Genomic DNA, 20,858 nt, shown 5'->3' with positions numbered 1-20,858 from the left:
TGACGCCTTGGTCTGGTCGTTGAACACAAACGAAGTACGCGAAGTTGCAGCTATGGCGAACTTTTAATCTAAACAAAACCCCAAAGTCTAAACGGTGCCCTAAGGGCTGTATATATGGAGGAAGAGGGGGGGAATTTCATGGCCCTTGGGGAAGGTAATGAGGACATCAATACCATTATTACACCCACAACCCCTACTGTTACATATACTGGACCAATTACTAAAGCTCGCGCACGCCAATTAAATTACCAGTTACTTTCGTTTCTTGGTAATGATTCTAATGTTCATGTGAATATGATGCTGCCAAAATTGGATACATTTGTTTTGCTTACAAATGAAGGGCCTAGCTTGGAGAAGGATGAACATTGGAGCAAGGGGAACATGAACAGAGTTACAAGTGATGATTTCAGGACTTTGAAGCCACCATAAGGAGTGCATGAAGCCTTGGACAAAATATACAAGATGCCACTTCATAAATTTCGTCCAGAGGCTATTCTAGGTGCTGCATCACCTTATTATTGGGCAAGGCCCATGTAATTTCGAAATACATAAGTATAAGTTGTTTTTAGAGTCCGTATGTGTGGGGAAACAAGAGATAAGGTTGGTTTCGGACCCCTTCCCCATGGGCCACAAAATTCCCCCCCTCTTCCTCCATATATACAGCCCTTAGGGCACCGTTTAGACTTTGGGGTTTTGTTTAGATTAAAAGTTCGCCATAGCTGCAACTTTGCGTACTTCGTTTGTGTTCAACGACCAGACCAAGGCGCCACAGAACCCCACCTTCATTAATAAAGCTTTCCTCTTATATTCGGAATATCCAGATTGCAATCTTAGTTTCTTGCTTGTTCTTCGTTTGCTCGCAGGAAACAGGCCCTCGTGGTCAGGTTGATCGTGCTCCGGCGTGGCCAATAACCCTCGAAAGTTGGTTTAGCGATTGCTAAGGCATGACGTCTCGCACGTTCGTAGTCGGATCGTCAAGGTCGACTCCCACAGAAAACGATAGCCAGCAACTCATCGAAACATCGGGACACCTTTGCCTCTATGAAGTGGTATCAGATTTTCAGGTTGCTCGGTGAGATTTTACAGTTTTTCGTAGTTTAGATCGAGTCTTTTCTTCATACCTACAGTCCACGAAAAAGCCACAAAAAAAATTAGGGTTAGTTCATCATATCCGAACCAATTTGAGCCTTTGCATAATCTTTTTTGTATTTGCTTTGCTGAATTTGTGGTTGCATCGTCGTGTCTAGTTGCTGGTCTTAGCGTCTAGTCTTCTAGAGTTTCGAGTTCTGTTCACGGGTATTCAGGCCACTGCCGCACCATCATCATCCGCTGACATATACCACCACCACACCAGACACATCGCCGCCGCCAAATACCACCATATATCCGCCACAAATCCGAGTCCATATATACCACGCCACCAATCCGAGTCCACATATACCACCGCTTGTCCATCACCAATCCGAGTCCACATATACCACATATACCACCGCCTGTCCATCACCAGTCCGAGTCCACATATACCACATATACCACCGCCTGTCCATCACCAATCCGAGTTCTTTTCATATTAGGTTTGTTTTCGAGATCCATCTATTTTTCGTTTTGTGTTTCCTTGCCTGAGTAGGTCTCGGAAAAAAATACGGACTACCTTGTCCATGTCGCGAAACAGCCCTCCGCCGAGCGAGCCGTGTCCTTCTTTCGCCTGGCCAAACTGTTTGTGCTACTGTTGATACTTCTGTGGCTCCTGCTGCTGATGCGGAGGATGATTATGCGGGAGATTACGAGGATCAGGTTGATCAAAATCAGAACTACGTGCAACCACCAGCACCACAACCACCAGGTCGTCCCCATGCAAATAATCACAATGGTAGGGCTCTCACTCAGGTACGAGATCATGACCATCTTCCTAAACTGAAATTGAATATTCCACAATTTGAGGGTAGATATGTTCCTGATATATATCTTACTTGGGAGTTAGAAATCGAACAACGTTTTACATGTTTAGAATATCCCGAGGAGAGACGTGTTGCTGCTGCACTTTGTGCTTTCACTAGTTTTGCTTGTGTGTGGTGGTCTGAACATCGTAGATTATATCCGAATAATATTCCAACTACTTGGGCTGCTTTGAAAACTGCTATGCGTACTCGTTGGGTTCCACCATATTATCAACGTGAATTACTTCAAAAATTGCAGCATTTAAGACAAGGAAAAAATTCTGTAGAGGAATATTATCAGGAACTACAAACTGGCATAATTAGATGCGGTATTGTTGAGGATAATGAAGCTATGCTTGCACGTTTTATGGGTGGATTAAATAGAGAGATTCAGACCATTCTAGAGTATAAGGAGTATAATAGTATCACTCATTTATTCCATCTTGCTTGTAAAGCTGAACATGAAGTGCAGGATCGACAGGCATTGGCGCGAACTAATTTTTCTGCATGTCGACCTTCATCATGGACACCACGTGCATCCTCTACTTCCACTACACCATCACCTCCATCAGGTGCCACCTCCAACCGTTATACAAGAAATCAGGCACAACCACCACTATCTGCCAAGAGCACACCTGCCGGGCCTGCACAGAGCTCTTCTTCTTCCATGACATCAACAGGGCACACAAGTGATATTATTTGTCGTCATTGTAAGGGAAGTGGTCATTATGCGAGAGAATGCAAATCTCAGTGTGTGATGATTGCTACTGAGGATGGTGGGTATGACTCTGCTAGTTACTATGATGAGGAGACTTTGGCTCTTATTACACGTGAAGAACACGGTGGAGATGATTCTGATCATGAGATGCAATACATGGCTCCTTAAGATGCTGACAGGTATGAATGTTTAGTTGCTCAACGTGTTTTGAGTGTGCAGGTTACACAAGCTGAGCCAAATCAGAGGCATAATTTGTTCCATACAAAGGGAGTTGTGAACGAACGTTCTATTCACGTCATCATAGATGGAGGGAGCTCCAACAACTTGGCTAGCACGGAGATGGTGGAGAAGCTATCTCTCACCACAAGACCACATCCACATCCTTACTACATCCAATGGTTCAACAACAGCGGCAAGGTTAAGGTGACACGTACTGTTTGTGTGCATTTTAGTATCTCTTCATATGCTGATTATGTTGATTGTGATGTGGTACCTATGCAAGCATGTTCCTTATCACAACATAAACCATTGTTACACCCACAACCCCTACTGTTACATATACTGGACCAATTACTAGAGCTCGCGCACGCCAATTAAATTACCAAGTTCTTTCGTTTCTTGGTAATGATTCTAATGTTCATGAGAATATGATGCTGCCTAAATTGGATAGATTTGTTTTGCTTACAAATGAAGGGTCTAGCTTGGAGAAGGATGAACATTGGAGCAAGGGGAACATGAACGGAGTTACAAGTGATGATTTCAGGACTTTGAAGCCACCATAAGGAGTGCATGAAGCTTTGGACAAAATATACAAGATGCCACTTCATAAATTTTGTTCAGAGGCTATTCTAGGTGTTGCATCACCTCATTATTGGGCCAGGCCCATGTAATTTCAAAATACATAAGTATAGGTTGTTTTTAGAGTCCGTATGTGTGGGGAAACAATAGATAGGGTTGGTTTCGGACCCCTTCCCCAAGGACCACGAAATTCCCCCCTCTTCCTCCATAGATACAGCCCTTAGGGCACCGTTTAGACTTTGGGTTTTGTTTAGATTAAAAGTTTGCCATAGCTGCAACTTCGCGTACTTCGTTTGTGTTCAACGACCAAACCAAGGCGTCACAGAACCCCACCTTCATTAATAAAGCTTTCCTCTTATATTCGCAATATCCAGATTGAAATCTTAGTTTCTTGCTTGTTCTTCGTTTGCGTGCAAGAAACAGGCCCTCGTGGTCAGGTTGATCGTGCTCCGGCGTGGTCAATAACCCTCGGAAGTTGGTTTAGCGATTGCTAAGGCGCGACGTCTCGCACGTTCGTAGTCGGATCGTCAAGGTCGACTCCCACAGAAAACGATAGCCACCATCTTATCGAAACATCGGGACACCTTTGCCTCTATCAAGTGGTATCAGATTTTCAGGTTGCTCGGTGAGATTTTACAGTTTTTCGTAGTTTAGATCGAGTCTGTTCTTCATGCCTACAGTCCACAAAAAAAAGAGTATGGAGATATATACTGGAGAGCAAAGTAATATTTTTATCCTTATGAACAAGAGTATACTGATTGTTTCTACCATGGTATACATAATTTTTATCAAATTGCCATGTAAACAAGTGCCCATTGAACATAATTAGCTAGAACAACGAAGGTCTATTCCTGCAAGCAATCGAAGAACGAGCAAGAATATGATAAAGCAATCTGAATATTGCAAATATATATGAAGTATTGATAATGGTGGGGATCTGTAAGAGGCCTTGGTCTGGTCGTTGGACAAAGGATGAAAAGATGTAACTTGTTTATTTGGCTTTTTCTTGGACAATAGGTAAGAAAATAAATCTAATCTAGTAAAAACTGGAAATTCTCACCGAGCAACCTGGCTCTGATACCACTTGATAGAGGCAAAGGTGTCCCGTCTTTCGATGAGATGGTGGCTATCGTTTTGGAGGAAGTCGACTTTGACAATCCGACTACGAACGTGCGAAGACGTCATGCCTTTGCAATCGCTAAACCAACTACGAGAGGTTATTGACCACGCCGGAGCACGATCAACCTGACCACGGGGGTCTGTTTCCTGCACGCAAATGAAGAACAAGCAAGAAACCAAGATTGCAATCTGGATTTGCAAATATAAGAGGAAAGCTTTATTAATGAAGGTGGGGTTCTGTGACGCCTTTGTCTGGTCGTTGAACACAAACAAAGTACGCGAAGTTGCAGCTATGGCGAACTTTTAATCTAAACAAAACCCAAGGAAAAAGCTACTACATGGATCTACTTATATAGGAGCAAGGGGTGGCGGCCAAGGAGGTGGGAGAACGTCCCAAGGCAGCCTAAAACAGCCCCTAGGTCGTAGAAGGCTCATGGGCCCAAGTGGAGGTGATGCAACACCTTTGGACTTGTTGTTTGACTTGGATTCTGCTGCAGTGTCAGCTTGTTTCATTGATATCTCAATGCTCCAGACGAATTGAAAGGTGAATCCAATTGGGTTGGAAAGAGCACGAAATCTACTTTCCAACAAAAAAAGAATCAACTAATTCGGAGTCCGTATGAAAAAGTTGTTGGCATTTTGAGTCAGGTATGTCTGTGCAGTCCGAATCTGAATCCAGAAAGTGAGAGACTTGGACTCTATCTTCTCTTGGCCCAAAAATGACGTGAGAGGACTTTTTGAACAGAACCTAAACTTCTGCTTTTCCCTTATCTTCATATGTGGATTGTACAAATGTCCCATACACCTACAATTAGACAAAACACAAAAGTGTGTGAAGTATTTTTGTTCTGGATAACATAAATAAATTATTGAATAGTTTGCACTAGAAATCACCTGACAAATATGCATGTATGCAATATTTTTGGTCGTATCCAAGGTAGTCATGTCCTCATCATCCTCCCCTTCTTGAAAACAAAGCCGTCCTCGGCGTTGCTTAATCTGAAATGTGGCTAACAAACGAGACAAGGTGTACATGTTGTATATGTATATGTCATCCATTTTTACTTCCCTTGATTTTTGCACATATGACACATGTATACATGTGTAACTTTCATAGATCATAAAATATAAAGCCAAAACATTATCATAAGTAGAAGTCATGAAAATATTGCAAGTCAGTTTGCATATATAAGTGAAGCTCTTATTCATATCAAAAGATTGGCAATATTCATCATTAAACCATCCCAACATTGGTGAATAAACCTTATGTGCATCAAATTTACAAGCTACAACATGCTTAAATAAGAAAACATGCAATAAGTCATTTGACACAGAAGGATCACCAAGATTAGAGGTCATATCAAAATGATTAAACATTGGCACAATTATTTTAAAATGTATTTGATCCAAATCTGATTTATTTCCTGATTCACATGGTTCTTTGACATCAACAGTTAATTCAATGGGCACACTCAAAATTGTTGGTATTTCAGTTGTTTGATCACATGACGCATTCATGACAGTAACATGATTCTCTAAAATAGGTGATAAAGGCAAAGTCCTAATGATGGCGCTCCCACCCTCCACCACGGCGCTCCAACCCTCCGGTGATCTCCACCCTTCTCCACTAACCTGTGGATCCTCTCCAACCATCTACTCCTGAGTCTTTTCCGGATCAAGGCAATACCCATCTTCCATGGGTTCTTCTGGTGGATCTACCCTTGGCTTGGATTTCTCCAAGGGTAGGGTTTTCTCAGATGAGGTTTTCAAATCTACTGGTCACACAATCCATCCAATGGGACGACGAAGGGCTTTTACATTGATTGTGTCTTTTAGCCGTCATGCCTTCCGTTTGTCAGAATATTCTCTGGCTGCGGCCTTGGAAGTTGCGATTGGTGGTTCAGCAATTGATCTTTGGGTCTCTCACATCAAGGATAAGGTGTTCTCTTTCCAAGTCTCCTGCAAGCAAGTTGGTTTTCTTATTATGGATCTTCGTTCTTTTGCTTGTGATCTGTTTAAATGCTACTTTAATCTGTGGGGCAATGGTGGACCAAATTGGGTTAGAGAAGTTAAGATCTGGCGTAAGGAATGTGACGGTGAATGGATTTTAATTAGTCCAACCAAGCGTAGATTATCTTTGGGTTTGCTGGCCATCCATAAGCCTCCGATTAGATCTTCTTTTTCAGCAAGCTCTGCTAAGAAGAAATTATCTTTTGCCACTTTTGAGAAGTACTCTGCTTGCAAAGGGTATAGATACCCGGCAACACAAAATTGCATTGACACGATCACTGATGGGGGTTATGATCTTTCTGCACATGAGCGTGTTGTTATTCATCAACCCCCACCTCTTGATTTGCATTGGACTATGGCTAGGCCACCTATTATGTTTGGTTCGGTCTTCCCTTTGCTGGAGTTGCACCGGCCAGCCACCTCATTGCCGGTGTGTGATCCGATTTCTTTGGATCTGTTGCCTAGCAATCTATCCTCGCGTTTTACGGAAGCGGGAATTTCTCTGGTTCAAATTGCCTGCCCTGCCACAGGCCCACCGCTTTCGGGGACCCAACGATTTGGTAGCCCAGTGCTGCAACTTGGCCCAACTTCTGATGGACCTGATATTTCTCAAAGTAGCCCAGTTTCTGATGGACAGGCCTCTCCTCCAATCTCAAGCCCACTGGTCACCACATAGGAAATTCCTACGTCCTAAGAGGCAGCCCGAAAATTTGAAGCCATGGTCGATGACATGGTGGACCGTGTGTTAACTTGCACTGTTTGCACCCAGAGGGGCCACTTGGCAGCTGCATGTGGAATGCGAGCGGTTCGCTCGGCTTGCTCTCGCTCGGGTCACTCTAGGAAAGACTGCAATGATTTCGCGCGCTCCAATGGATTAGTTTGGAAGCCAATATCTTTGCAACAAAATACGAGTATATCGGAAACCTCTGACTGTCATGGGAAGGGAGCCGGAGTTATTGGGATAGCTTGTCCCGTCCCATCGCCGCCGCCCACATTGCTCCAATGTCCTCCCCTTCCTTCCAAAGAAAACCCCAGGCCAGCTTCTCCACCATTGTTGAGGATATAGACCTTAGAGTCACCCGCCAGGAGGGGCCGGGTTACTCATATGGTCATTGCCAGAAGCCCGGCGCCAAGCTTGAAGATGGTGGGCCAAAGATGGGCTTAAGACCCGGATATGGCTTAAGGCCCATAGTTACAATCATTATCATGATAGAACTTGTAGTGCAAGGCAAGAATAGCTGAGAGTCCGAGCCGGACACTCTTATGAGCCGGCCGGGACTCTGAGAGCTGCTGGGCGTCAGCCTCCCTATATAAAGGGAGGACCTGGCAGCGGTTTAGGGACAAGAACAATCTCATCGAGAGCCGGGCATAGCAGATTAGCTCCCTGGTCATCGAAACCCTAATCAATACCACCTCAAACTGGACGTAGGCTTTTACCTTCACCGTAAGGGGCCGAACCAGTATAAACCCTCGTATTCCTTGTCCCGCTTAACCCCTTTAAGCTTCCTAGTTGCGATGGCTCTACGACTAAGTCCTAGCTCGAGGACATCTGCCATGACAATTCCACGACAGTTGGTGCCCACCGTGGGGCCAGCGCACGGTGGATTTGAGTTCTTGAAGGGCGGCTTCGAAGGGCTCAAGGGATACGCTGTGGGCCGGATGACCAAGAGTCGTCGCGGCAAGCTCTACATCGACGATGCAAACTGGGGCCCCGACGCCGGCTCAATTGAGTACGGGTACCGGGTCCCCTTCGGCGGAATTCATGTTTTCATTGGCAAGATTGGTGAGCCGGGCCCTGAGCCGGGTCTCTGCGCCGATCTCGTCGAGACATCTCAGCGTGCACGACCCGCCCGGGCCCGGCCTGCCTTAAGGCATGCTTTTGTGGGGTGTATCCATGAAGGACTCTCTGATCGATCTGGATCTGGTGATGAGGCGGCCGCCGGCTCTGACGGCGAGTCGTCCACCGATGAGTCAAACTCGTTGTATCAACTTCAAGATGGCAGGCTCTTGGGTTGTTCCGATGGTGACAGTATTCCGGACCTGTTTGAGCCGCCAAGCCGGGTTGGAATCTTCATGGCCGGTGCGCAGCCTATTCAGAACCCTGCTGCTGGAGCGGGGAACCCGGTGCCTTCGCCGGCTCAGGTGCTAATGGATCTCACGGACAAGATGACAGCCCTGTTAACCGCCACGGTTGACCCGGCGGATCAAGCTCAGCATGATGCGGAGGTGGCACAGTTAAAATTGGATCTAGTAAAGGCTAAGGAGGATCTGGCAGCGGAAGGGATCAGGATGGCCGCAGAGCGGGCGGCTCTCGATGCCCAAACCCAGTTGATTCAAGCGCAATCCTTCCGGCTCACGATGGATCAAAACGCGTCCAATGAGGTCCTGAGAAGGAGGCATCAAAAGGCCCAATCTCGACTCCCTCCGGTTTACGATCCACGCAACCTCTTCAACACGCCAGGTGCAGGGTCTAGTAACCCGCCAGGGGTCATAGTGCCCGGGTTTGGGACCCCTATTCAGCCACAAGTGATGGGGCCTCCCCAGGTGCCCCCTGCCCCGCCTCAGTACGTGCCAATACCACCGGGTCATTATAATAACCCGCTGGAGAACATGGTCGCTGCGGCAGCATGGCTGGCGGCTCTCCCAGTCGACAGCGACTCTCCGACGGCTATTGAAACCCGCCGGGTCAGGGAACTCCTTCAGACAGCACTGGCACAACAAGAGGCGTACTCCTACAGCCGGGACAGGATCCACTCGACCCCTCGTCCAGGCCGGAGCCCGAGTTACAGCAGACACATGGTCTCAGCGACCGGCTCTAGTAACGTCCGACGCCATGACCCGCCCCCTGGCCATGGCCCGGCTCATAATGGAGCCCTTCACGCAGCAGACCAGGACAGAGCGCGGCTAGAGGCGGAGCAAGCGCCTCAATTGACGGCTTACCAGACCCCCCCGGCTTATCCGACGACTTCCGTCGACATGGGTATCCCTACCAGGACTGGGGGTGTCCCTTGCTTAGTACCAGCTATCCGCAATGAACGTTTACCCAAGGACTTCAAAGGCCCTAGGAAGGTGCCCAACTACACGGCTGACTTACAACCCGCAGCCTGGATCGAGAGTTACGAGATGGCCATGGAACTACTGGAGGTCAGTGAGGCGGCAATGGCCAAGTACTTCACCATGATGTTGGATGGGACTGCCCGCACTTGGTTGAAAGGGCTACCACCGAACTCCATCGGGTCTTGGGCTGAGCTGAAAGCCCGGTTCATCCAAAACTTCAAGGATACCTGTAGGCAGTCTATGTCAATTGTGGATTTGACTAACTGTAAGCAGCAGGTGGGTGAATCCACGACGCATTGGGTTCGCCGGGTCAAGGAGATCATACATTCATTAGATAAGATGGATGCCGGCTCTGCAGTTTTAATGTTGGAGCAGAATTGTCGTTTCCTGTCCCTGAAGATGAAACTCGGGCGGCTTAAGCGCGACTGCAATGATATGGGTACACTAATGGCGGCTCTTGTCAAGTACGCCGATTCTGATGGTACCAAGGATCCCCCTTCAGATGATGAAAGGGCAGGGAAGGGAAAGAAGAATGGCAATGGCAAGGGTCCTCAGCATAACCCGGGGAACCAAGGAGGAGGCAAGCGCAAGGACGATGGCAGCCTAGAGTTTGTAGCCAACGCCAGCTCACAAGGTAATAACCAGCGGCGCAAGGGGAGGCCCCCTGCCCGAGGCGGCGGGTCAGGCCCGACGCTGGAGCAACTGTTGAATGAGCCTTGTCCAAGGCATGGCTCTAGAGAGAAGCCAGCGACTCACCTATGGAAAGATTGTGCAATCATGAAGGCCTTTAAGAGCTACAATGGCCCGGGCGGCGGCTCAGGCGCCGGCGGTTTTCATGGCCCGGGCGGCGGCTCAAATTCTAATCCTCAGAACGGTCAAGGGGGCTTTAACCAGCAGTCTGGCCAGGGTCATCAACAGCAGCAGGGGGGTTATCAGACCAATCCAAAGCAGCTTAGCGGTGGACAGTATCATGTGTTTACCACTAGTTTGTGCAAGCGAGATCAGAAGCTTCACAAGAGGCCGTGAATGCTGTTGAGCCGGCAGTTCCACGCTACTTGCGGTGGTCTGAACAGCCTATAGTGTGGAGCAGGGAGGATCACCCTCCACGGGTGGATAATCCGGGTCACTTGGCCCTGGTGGTGGCTCCTCAGGTGGGAGGATATAAGTTCACCAAGGTGCTCATGGATGGAGGCAGCAGCATCAACATCCTCTATTATGAGACATTCCGTCGTATGGGGTTGATTGATAAGAACCTCAGCCAGTCCAACACTATTTTCCATGGGGTGGTACCTGGTAAGTCGGCTTATGCAGTCGGCAAGATTGAGTTGGAAGTGGCCTTTGGAGATGAGAACAACTACAGGGTGGAGAAATTGACCTTTGAGGTGGTCAAGATAAGAAGTCCATACCATGCTATATTTGGACGGCCGGCTTACGCCAAGTTCATGGCACGGCCGTGTTATGTGTACTTACAGCTCAAGATGCCGGGTCACAATGGGACCATTACGGTTCACGGCAGCCGGAAAGTGGCTCTGGAGTGTGAGGAAGGTGATGCGGCTTATGCAGAATCTGTTTGTGCAACAGAGGAGTTGAAGTTTTACAAAGACAATGTTGACCCAACAGATATGACTTCTCTGAAAAAGCCGACTACAGAGCAAGAGCCGGCAATGAAATTTAAGTTGGCTGATGAGACTAAACTTGTTGATTTTGTTCCAGGTGACTCATCTCAGCAGTTTAGCATCAGTGCCAATCTGGATCCAAAATAGGAAAGCGCGCTCATCGAGTTCATCCGTGAGAATAGGGACATCTTCGCATGGAAACCTTCTGACATGCCAGGTGTACCTAGAGAACTCGCTGAGCACACTCTTAATGTTGATCCAAAATTTAAGCCGGTCAGGCAGTTCCTTCGGCGATTTAATGAAGAGAGGCGGAAAGCTATTGGTGAAGAGGTGGCCCGGCTCTTGGCGGCCGGGTTTATTGTTGAAGTTTTCCACCCAGAATGGTTAGCTAACCCGGTGCTCGTACTCAAGAAGAACGGCACTTGGCGGATGTGTGTGGACTACACGGACTTAAATAAAGTGTGTCCGGCTGATCCTTTTGCCCTTCCCCGTATTGATGAAATTATTGATGCTACGGTCGGTTGTGCGCGCTTAAGTTTCCTGGACGCTTATTCTGGATATCATCAGATTAAAATGGCGGTTAAGGACCAGGAGAAGACGGCGTTCATTACTCCCTTTGGAGCCTTCTGCTATGTATCCATGCCCTTTAGACTCAAGTGTGCACAGGCGACTTATCAGCGTTGCGTGCAGAACTGTCTTCATAAACAGATTGGGCGGAATGTTCATGCTTATGTGGACGATATTGTGGTTAAGTCCATAAAAGAGGAAACCCTGATAGATGATCTGAGAGAAACCTTTGCTAATCTCCGGGTCTACAAGATGATGCTTAACCCGGCCAAGTGTGTCTTTGGTGTCCCTGCAGGCAAGCTCTTGGGTTTTTTGGTTTCTGACAGAGGCATTGAGGCTAACCCGGAGAAGATCAAGGTCATCACCTCCCTGCCTAAGCCGGCGTGTATAAATGACGTTCAGCGTTTGGCGGGTCGCATCGCTGCATTAAGCCGGTTTATAAGCCGTTTGGGTGAGAAGGCGATGCCATTATATCTGTTGATGAAAAAGACTGATAACTTTGTCTGGAATGATGCAGCTAATACTGCCTTCGAGGATTTGAAGAAGCAGCTGGCAGAGCCTCCAGTCCTTGCTGCTCCGGTTGATAAGGAGCCCTTATTATTATATGTAGCGGCGAACACACGAGCCGTCAGTGTGGCTATTGTGCTGGAGCGCAAGGAGGAGGGTAAGGAGCATCCGGTTCAGCGGCCGGTTTATTATGTCAGCGAAGTGCTCATTGAGTCCTAGCAGCGGTACCCGCATTGGCAGAAGCATGTGTATGGTGTGTTCATGGCAAGCCGGAAACTTAAGCCTTATTTTCAGGGTCACCCCATCACTGTCGTCAGTTTTGCCCCTCTTGGTGATATCATTCAAAACAGAGAGGCCACAGGGAGAGTGGCTAAGTGGGCTATCGAGCTCGGACCTCATGGTCTCAAATATGTGCCAGGCACTGCTGTTAAATCTCAGGCCCTGGTGGACTTCATCAATGATTGGACAGAGTCACAAGTACCCGAGCAAAATCCGGATAACACATATTGGACTATTCACTTTGACGGGTCCAGGCAGTTGGAGGGCTCGGGGGCTGGAGTTGTATTGGCTTCCCCTAAAGGTGACAAGTTCCATTATGTGCTACAGTTGATGTTTCCTTGCACTAACAATGCGGCTGAGTACGAGGCCTTGCTCCACGGTCTTCGGATGGCTAAGGAGATGAGCTTGAGCCGGGTAAGGTGTTTCGGTGACTCAGACTTGGTGGCTCAACAAGTATCAGGCAAGTGGGACTCTAAGGACCCTCTCATGGCGGCTTATCGCCGCGAAGTTGATGCCATTGCTAGGCACTTTCAGGGCTACCAAGTAGAGCACATTGATCGCAGGAAGAACGAGGCGGCTGATGCTCTAAGCCGGCTAGGCTCTCAGCGAAAGCCGGTGCCGCCTAATACTTTCCTGGATGTCCTGTATAATCCTTCTGTTAAGTTGCCTACAGAGGAAGATTTGGCTTAAGCATTATTTTCAGGGTCATCCCACCACTATCGTCAGTTCTGCCCCTCTTGGTGATATCATTCAAAACAGAGAGGCCAAAGGGAGAATTGCTAAGTGGGCTATAGAACTTGGACCTCATGGTCTCAAATACGTGCCACGCACTGCTGTTAAATCTCAGGCCTTGGTGGATTTCATCAATGATTGGACAGAGTCACAAGTGCCCGAGCAAAAGCCGGATAACACATATTGGACTATTCACTTCGATGGGTCCAGGTAGTTGGAGGGCTCGGGGGCTGGAGTTGTATTGGCTTCCCCTAAAGGTGACAAGTTCCATTATGTGTTACGGTTGATGTTTCCTTGCACTAACAATGCGGCTGAGTACGAGGCCTTGCTCCACGGTCTTCGGATGGCTAAGGAGATGAGCTTGAGCCGGGTAAGGTGTTTCGGTGACTCAGACTTGGTGGCTCAACAAGTATCAGGGAAGTGGGATTCTAAGGACCCTCTCATGGCGGCTTATCGCCGCGAGGTTGATGCCATTGCTGGGCACTTTCAGGGTTACCAAGTGGAACACATCGATCGCAGGAAGAACGAGGCGGCGGATGCTTTAAGCCGGCTGGGCTCTCAGCGAAAACCGGTGCCGCCTAACACTTTCCTGGACGTCCTGTATAGCCCTTCTGTTAAGTTGCCTACAGAGGAAGATTTGGCTGTCCCTGACCCAGAGGCGCGACTGGTGGCGGCTCTCCACATCATACCGGACTGGACAATGCCCTATTTGGCTTACATGACCCGGGGAGAGTTGCCTGAGGATGAAACTTTGGCCAGAAAAATAACCCGGCGGGCTAAGTCAATGATTGTTATCAATGGTGAGTTGCATCATCGCAGTGTTACAGGAGCTTTTCAGCGTTGTGTCTCCCCTGAGGAAGGTCAAGAGATCTTGCGTGAGATTCACGAAGGGGATTGTGGCCATCACGCCGGCTCAAAGTCTCTTGTGGCCCAGGCTTTTCGCCATGGTTTTTATTGGCTGACGGCTCATGCTGATGCAGAGGACTTCGCCAGTAAATGTGATGGTTGCCAGAGGTTCTCATGACGGGCTCATGTGCCGGCTCAGGAGCTGAGGATGATCCCAATTACTTGGCCCTTTGCGGTCTGGTGACTTGATATGGTCGGGCCTTTCAAACGATCCAAAGACAAGAAGACTCACCTATTAGTGGCGGTTGACAAATTTACCAAGTGGGTGGAAGCTGAGCCAGTTAGCAAGTGCGATGCGGCCACGGCGGTTCAATTTATGAAAAAGGTGATTTTCCGCTTTGGCTTTCCGCACAGCATTATAACTGACAATGGCACCAATCTATCCAAAGGCGCCATGGAAGAGTTTTGTCAACGAGAGCATATCCGACTTGATGTCTCCTCAGTTGCTCATCCTCAATCCAATGGTCAAGCTGAGAGAGCTAATCAGGAGATTCTGAAGGGTATCAAGCCCCGGCTTTTGGTCCCTTTGCAACGGACGCCGGGTTGTTGGGTGGAGGAGTTGCCCTCCGTGTTATGGAGCATCAACACAACTCCTAACAGATCAACAGGCTTCACGCCTTTCTTCATGGTTTATGGGGCAGAGGCCGTCCTCCCCAGTGACATCCGTCATGACTCACCTCGAGTGGCGGCTTATGTTGAGGCAGACAATGAACAGGCGCGCCAAGATGCTCTTGACTTGTTGGACGAACAGCGTGATGTGGCCGCAGCTCGCTCCGCGATTTACCAACAAGACCTGCGCCGTTATCATAGTCGCCGGGTTAAAACCCGGGTCTTCCAGGAAGGCGATCTCATGCTCCGGCTCATCCAGGATCAAACAGATGCGCACAAGCTCTCCCCGCCTTGGGAAGGACCCTTTGTGGTCAGCAAGAACTTGCACAACGGGTCATATTACCTCATTGACATTCGGGAGCATAAAGATTCACGTAAGTCGAAGGAAGAGACCCGTCGGCCGTGGAACATAGCTCAGCTTCGGCCTTACTACACTTGAGTCACCAGCTCTCGTGATGTACATATTTCTCTCAGCCATGTATATATTATGATAAGCAATAAAGCAGGACCTCTGTCCTTTATTCTCTTCCAAATATGCACGTGTTGTTTTCATTGCAAGATTACATGATGACTTGAAGGAGGATCCGTCTTATGATCGTATTCGAATCTAGCCATAAGCAACAAGGTCACTTGGGGGCTTCCTGTTCAAACATGGGTCGTATTCGAACCAAAGAGAACATAGCTGTCGATACCCATTTGATTGGCAAAGTGCCGAGCTCATTAGGGAGTTTTCCTTGATCATATTTGAATCATGGTTTCACCCCTTTGGGAACCGACGTGGATCGTATTCGAATCAGCGTCGTTAAACAATTCTTAAAATCACTTGGGGGCTTCCTGTTCAAACATGGGTCGTATTCGAACCAAAGAGAACATAGCTGTCGATACCCTCTTGATTGGCATCGCCACACCCACTGGGGGGCTATATGATCGTATTCGAATCTTAGCATAACCCCTTTGGGCCGGGTCTCTGGTCGTATTCGAACCGGAAGCCCCTAAGTTCTTCCAGTTTATAGTCAGTTTTGTCTGATTATACCAAGTGTGTATGGCCGGGTCTCACTTTGCCGGCTTAACTTGGGTTTACAGTATTGCTGAACGCAATGAGTGTTATAAGACAAGTAAACCGGAGTTGCGGTACCAACCTTCTTATCCGGGTTATCTAAACCGGAAGTATGCTTGCATGCCGTTAAGTATGTTCTTACGGCTGTATTCAGGATATCATTGAAGACAAGTCCTTTTTGATTCATATTCCGGGTTATCTAAAACTTATGATTCTCAGGGCGGTAAGCCGCCTCGAGACTTGTGATTTGCCCTTCTATGGAGGATAATTAAAGGCACCTCTTTTGAGGTTAAGAAAAACAAAGGATTGATTATGACCCGGAGAAACATCAAAGAGACAACTTCAAAAGACTTCAGCATTCAATACGTGCACGATGGCACGGCAGAGATAAACTATTGCACCTACTCTATTACAAAACTCATCAAGTCTAAAAGGGTGGAGCATTGTTTGGTAAACCGGCTGTGGAAGTTAAGACGCTTGCTGGGTGGAAGTCTCCGGCTCATCTCTTCCTTCTCCTCCGGTTGATCCCAAGACCCGGAAGGTTGATGACTTCCAGTCGATGCCGCTGAGAGCTTCGAACTGGGCTTCCTCGTCAATTAACCCGGAAGGGTCAATCTCCGGGGCGAAAGTGTGCTGACGAGCCGGCGGGATCAAGTTGAGGGCTTCATAGCGCGGAGTAGGAATCCTCTGATTTTCTGCGTCGTAGCCCGGCTGGTACTTGGTCAGATCAGTATCGTTGCCAATGAGAGTGGCCACCGGGCGTACGGCCTTCACGCAAGCTGCAAAGTCCTTCTGATCAAAGGCGGTGCCGTCTTCCTTCAGACTTGGGTAGCCGAGGGCGATGTCCGCCGGGTCTAACTCTGGCAAGAACGCCTTAGCCCGGCTCAGCGCAGCAATCGCTCCGGCTCTTGCAGAGGCTCGTCGCAGTTCTTGGATCCGTTGAGGAAGAACGGCGAGCCGGCGAAGGACTTCCACCAGGTGAGTCGGCACCTCATTGGAGAGGGCCACCACAGCCAAGGCACGTTGTGACCCGGTGTAGAGTTCCTCCTCCAGGGTCTATACGGCCTTCAGCTTGGTCACCACACTCTGATTCAGGTTGGCACTTCTGGGACCTGTTTAACAAAGACAGATAAGCCGCCGACAAGGATGAAATTATGAGATATACGCATTCTAAACTTGATGAAAGCCGGCGAGACGACTTACCGAAGACTGCGGCCACCATCTGGGACACTTGGCGCTTTAGGCCGGAGAGCTTGGCGGTCTTCTCGGAGAGAGCCTTCTCCGCCTGTTCAGCCCGGTTCACCAGTGCGACCTTTTCTTCGGCCCACGCCTTCCGCTCAGCGTCGAACTCCGTCTTTAGCTTCTCTTGCGCGGCGATGCTGGACACGAACTTGGCGTTTTCCTTCCTGGTCTCCATCTCTTGCATCTTCAACCGGTTCTTGAGATCAGCAAGGTCAGCCTCAAGCTTCTTGCCAACAGCCTGTATAAACTTCCGGGTTATGGCATGAACAATTACTCTACAAATTTAAAGTCCCAAGCGTTTTCCAAGCAAAGACACTTGGCACTTGGGGGCTAATGCATATCGAACGTTTCTATCTACTCATTGCCGGTTCAAATGGAGTAAGCCGGAACCTAAGTCTACAACATATTCAATCATAAGTCGTCGACTTGGGGGCTAGCATGGTAATGGTAACTATGCAGTAAGTAAGAGGACAGCAGAATGATACCTCAGACTTCTGCTGGATCTGGTTCACCATGGCAACCTCTGCGTCCCGGCTCTTGTGCACTTGGCTGATGTAGCCAGAGACGAGCTCTCCAATGCTCAGGCTGGCGTAGTCGGAGAGGTCCAGGTTCACCCGGTGGGGCTGCAGCAACTCCCCCTTAGCGGAGCACTTGGCCAACACGGTAGGTCTCCCCGGCTCAACGAACTCCGTCCGGGTGATTACCATGTCCGGGTCATTTGTTGGTTGAGCCGAGCCGGAGGCCTCCGGGTCAGGAGAAGCTTCTACAGGTGCAGTGTCCATTGGAGTGGTGACTTCGGGGGCGGAGGCAGCTGGCGGTTCTTGGACCGTCACCTGGCTCAGGCAAATCCGGCTCTCCGGCCGACTTGGTTTTCTTTGCCCTCTTGGTGAGCTTTGCCTGGGCACTGAAAGAACAACAAAGGTTAGTATAAAAAGTATGAGCAAAGACCAGAACAAATATAAGAGGGTTATCATTACCCGGGCACGGTCTTGAAAGCCGGCAGACTTGACTGCATAGAGTCGCCGGAAGAGGGGGAGGTCTCCTGATAATTTGAGTCAGAAGAATTGAGTGGCTGACGTATAACACCCGCCAACGGATGAAAAGGGTACAAGTGGGAAATAACCTCAGTTCGGCGCTTCCTTGATGCGTCAGGTAACCCGGAGGAGAGGTCGGTGTCCTTGTTGGTCCGGGTGTGACGCCGGCTCTCATGAACCTGTCGCTTCGAAATAAATTGAGGATCTTGATAAGCTAAAGGATGTGAAAAGCTTACTTTCCGGGTTACCCTTCGGACTTTCAGCCTTGGCAAGGGCTCCGAGTCGGAGGAAAGTGACATTACCTCTTCAACCACCGGGTTACTTGCGTCGGTGTCATCCTGACAATGAGCAAGTATTGATAAGGCGGACAGCAACAAACAACAAATACAGCAAGGACTTAAAGGCTCAGGGGTTACCTCTGACTCGGAGCTGTCGCTTAATTGCATCACCTCTGAAGCAGTAGGCCTGCTTCCTTTCTTGCGAGGGGCGGCTTTCTTCACCTTTCTGGCCTTCTTGGCCGCCTCATGGTCATATTTGACCCGCCAGAACTTGTCGTCAGCCTGAAAAATACAATGATGATTTCTTCAAACGATTCAGATGAAAGTTATATACAGAAGAAGATACGATGATCAGATTGGCGGCTTACCGCTGGGGCTGGGTTGGTCTTGCAGAAGGGGGCTAACCCGGTCCTTCCGCAGCCTGCCAGGCTCCCGTTTAAAAGAGCCTTGGTCATCTCCTCTGCAACGTCTTCAGGAAGATCATTGCGGCTGTGTCTCTGAGGGTCGTCCTTTCGGCCCGTGTACTCACACATTAAACCGGGGCGGCGGCTCAACGGGATCACCCGCTACGAGATCCAGACCCGGACCAGATCGATTCCATTCAGACCATTGCCCAGGAGAGCCTTGATCTTGTTGATAGTGGGGAGCAGAGGCTGGCGCTCCGCCGGAGTCAGTTTGTCTGACAGTGGGTGTGTTGACTCCAGACGCGATGGGCGAAAGCCGGGCGGCGGGCTTTCATCACCCGGTGACGTGTCTTGGCAATAGAACCAAGTCATGTTCCAGTCCTTTGGGTGGCTCGGCGGCTCGGCATAAGGGAAAAGACAGTCTCTTCGCCGCTGGATGGAGATGCCGCCTAGCTCTAGACTTGGCCCATTGGCGCACTCGTTCTGACGGTTCAAGTAAAAAAGCTCTCTGAAGAGCAGCAGACTAGGTTCTTCTCCAAGGTAAACCTCGCAGAACACTTGGAAGTTGCAGATATTGGACACTGAGTTGGGTCCTATGTCCTGAGGCCGCAGATCGAAGAAGTTTAGAACGTCTCTGAAAAACTTTGAACCGGGCGGTGCGAAATCCCGGCTCATGTGATCCGCAAAAATCACTACCTCCCCGTCCTTTGGCTGTGGTCTCTCTTCTGACGGGTCAGGGGCACGGTAGGACATGACATCCTTTTTGGGCAGATATCCAGACTTAACAAAATCCGCTAGGGTCTCATTGGTGACATTGGACCTCATCCAGTTGCAAGTAATGGAGGCTTTGGGAGCTTTGGGAGGCATGGTGAAAGTCGGCAGTCTATGATAAAAGGAAAAACGTCCGGGTTAATTATGAGCCGGAAGAAATCTACAGTTCAATGTCAAGGTGGCGGCTTATGAAGGGGACTAATGGTATACATTTAAGTGCATCGGGCTATTTAAGCCGCCGAGGGATTGAGAGTCATTTGATTGTCTACAGGCCTTATCATAGTTAAGCCGGAAATTTTATGGCGCATGGTTTCCTTTAAGCCGGAAGGTTCTACGGCGCGTGGTTTCTTAAAACCGGAACTGTAAACCGCCGGGATACAATGATTGCAGTTTTTTACTAAGTGTGGTAAAACAGGTTTCACACATCGCAGTGAAAATTTTGGATCAAAACAGCCAGGTAAAAAGAGAAGTTCTAGACCTAAAAGCAGATGCAGGGGAGTTCTTGAGCTCGAATGAGGCCTTTATGCAGTGAACATAAGTCTACCTGTGTTTGAAATGGGTGCTAAAACATCTACCGCAGTGGTTCCATACGGGCTAAGATAAAAAAGGAGCAGTAAAAAAGAAAACTACCGGAGCTTGTGGGCGATGGCGACGAACACGAAGAATGCGGACGAACCCTATTGCAGATCTATTCTACAGGACAAGCAGGACTTACAAGAGGTGGAGAGTCGCGGAGGTCGTCGCGTTTCTCTGGTCAGATCAGGGTGATGCAGCGGCCTGAGCTGGTGACGACGAGAAGACCCACGGCGGCGACGGCGGCGGAGCTCGAGCAGCACGGGACAGTGAGAGGAAGGAGAGTGAGAAAGGCCCGTCGGGCCGGCCTATTTATAAGGGCAAGCTCATAATTGGGCGCGAGAATCAAGGAGACCATGGCGTGGTTATCTCCCCACGAAACGCCTCGATTTTCGGGATGACAGTAAAGATAAGATCCGTTGCGGATCTGGCGGAGTAAAAAGCGGACTTAATGGAAGATGACGTCACGGCGGATTACCCGGAGTCCAGAGAATGACGTCACGCCGGGTTATGGCCTTCACACAAATGGTAAGCCGGAGATTTTTTTCTGTCGAAAGAATTGAAGATTGACATGAGCCGGCTCAAATCAATCTGGGGCCTAATGTTGAGGATATAGACCTTAGAGTCACCCGCTAGGAGGGGCC

This window comes from Aegilops tauschii, chromosome 7, assembly GCF_002575655.3.
Source record: "Aegilops tauschii subsp. strangulata cultivar AL8/78 chromosome 7, Aet v6.0, whole genome shotgun sequence".
Lineage (NCBI taxonomy): Eukaryota > Viridiplantae > Streptophyta > Magnoliopsida > Poales > Poaceae > Aegilops > Aegilops tauschii.
The sequence above is the reverse complement of the archived record's forward strand: the minus strand, read 5'-3'. Positions refer to the sequence as shown.